Source organism: Tachysurus vachellii, chromosome 26 (genome assembly GCF_030014155.1).
Source record: "Tachysurus vachellii isolate PV-2020 chromosome 26, HZAU_Pvac_v1, whole genome shotgun sequence".
Taxonomy (NCBI): Eukaryota; Metazoa; Chordata; class Actinopteri; order Siluriformes; family Bagridae; genus Tachysurus; species Tachysurus vachellii.
The window spans coordinates 16,481,850-16,484,349 of NC_083485.1; positions in this window are offsets into that span (position 1 = coordinate 16,481,850).

Here is a 2,500-nt window from a genome sequence, read left to right on the forward strand (position 1 = left end):
TCCTGGTGCCTCTCACACACACCTACACACCCACCCACCCACACACACACACACATATGTCGTCTGCCCATTGTGTGTGAGCGGATATGGGACAGGCACTGAAAACACACATCAGTGTGTGTGTGTGTGTGTGTGTGTGTGTCTGTGTGTGGGAAGTGGCTGCTCCTTTGGCCTCTTTCTATCTGATGTCACCATTCTTCTTTTAGATGCCTGTGTGTGTGTGTGTGTGTGTGTGTGTGTGTGTGTGTGTGTGTGTGTGTGTGTGTGTGCGTGCGTGCATGTGTGTGTGCATGTGTGTATGTGCATGTGTGTATGTGTGTGCATGTGTGTGTATGTGCATGACTGACAGTTCTCTGAAATTAACTGTCACATTATCACACGTGTGTTGTGTTCATATGTTCAGACTCTTATGTTAAACACACACACAAACACACACACACACACACACACACACACACACACACACACACACACACACAGAGTGGCCAGGAAGCATCTTTGTGGTAACTTCCTATCAGGAAAAGGGTGTTGAAGGAAAGAGAGAGACATAAACAGCTAATATTACAGCACAGTATATTATATTACAAATTTTTTGGCGCCCTTCATAGAAAAGAATACAAAGTACATAGTGTTAGTGTTAGTGTGTGTGTGTGTGTGTGTGTGTGTGTGTGTGTGTGTGTGTGTGTGTGTTTAACCTCTAAGTCCTCCATGGCCTAAACTAAAGTGTTGTCCAGCTTCACACTGTTGAGGTAGTGGGTAGTATTTCTTTATTGCCATTGTTGTTGTTGTTGTTATTGTTGTTGTTGTTGTTTTTATTTGTCGCTCACAGTCATCTTACTGTGTCTCATGTCTTCATCAGCATCAGTACAAAACACTGAGAATATGTCATTACTGCTCCACTGGGTTTTGATCTGAAATGTACTTTTTGTTCAAACTGCTCCTTAAAACAAGCTTTAAACACATCAACATGGAGGTAAAATAAATCAACAGTTCTGTTTAATAAATTAGATTTAATTTACAGATCGTGGATGTAAGTGTGAGACACACACACACACACACACACACACACACACACACACACACTCAATGCAGCAGTGCCACCTTGTGTTTGAAAGCACAGAACCGAGGACTGTCGGGGTGAGGGGGTGGGGGTGGGGGGTAGACCGACACACACACACACACACACACACATTTTAGAGGTATGAATCTGCAAAATATTAAATCTGTGTATCATTTTTGTTCCACTTTAACTCACTCACAGTTCAGTTTAACTCTTATTTAACTCTTAATGCTACAGTGTGATGATGATCCTGGACCTCCCAGAAGCCCTCACCCTGGTGAACATCTAGAGTCTGGACCCCTTTCTGGACTTCTGAAGACTGCTACAAACAAACCCACTACCCACATGAAGATGCTGCACTTTAACATTTACTCCTTTATGTCTGTATCACACACATCACTGCATCACTACGTTACCTCTGGTTCTGGTTCTGATGAGATTTTATATTAGATTCGATTTGATTGTATTTTTCTGATATACTTTGATATTTTCTTTTATCTATACTTCATATATATATTTATTTCTTTGTATACAGTATTCATCTCTGCCTTATCTTTATTCCTTTCTTTTGTTCTTTTCTCTACTTTGCCTTTTTTAGGAGTCGTATTTCACTACATGTGCTGTGTGTGATTGTGTTTGTGACAAATAATTTGTGTTAAAGTACCTCATGAATGTCAGCTTGTGTTTGCTCACTAATGTTTAAATAGGTGTTTGCTTGTGAATGTGAACAGTGATTCAGAAGCTGGACATAAATACAAAAACATACAGATAATACAAATAATATCATATTCCAATAATTATAGATAATTTCACATACTGCTGTCTGAAGAAACAGTCAGAGGTAATAATAATAATAATAATAATAATAATAATACTAACAATAATAATAACAATAATATAATACTACTACTAATAATATACTACTACTAGTATAATAATAATAATAATAATAATAATAATAATAATAATAATAATAAGAATATTAACTCCAAAAACACACTCAGTTTCCATCACACAAGAAAACACAACACGTTCTCAGCCACACTTGTGTGTGTTTTTATTTTTTTTTACCATAATTGATTTTATTATTTTTGTAGCTAATTCACAACAAGCGTTTCACTGAAATTAAACATTTTCTTATTTCGGATTTCACCGTCCTTAAATCTCTCAGCAAGATAAATCATTTAAATAGAACTTTCTGCAAACTTTATAATGAATCTTTTTAAATAAAAAGCAAGAAGATTTAAATGTTTGTACTATAATAATAATAATAATAATAATAATAATAATAATAATAATAATAATAATTTATGGTGATACAAAGTGAAATACATTTGCTTCTTGGAAATAAATAAATGTAACTTATTTTGCTCTTTTTAGAGTAAAAGTGTATATTTCTCTTGATAATACATTGTTATTGGCGTGTGTGTATGTGTGTGT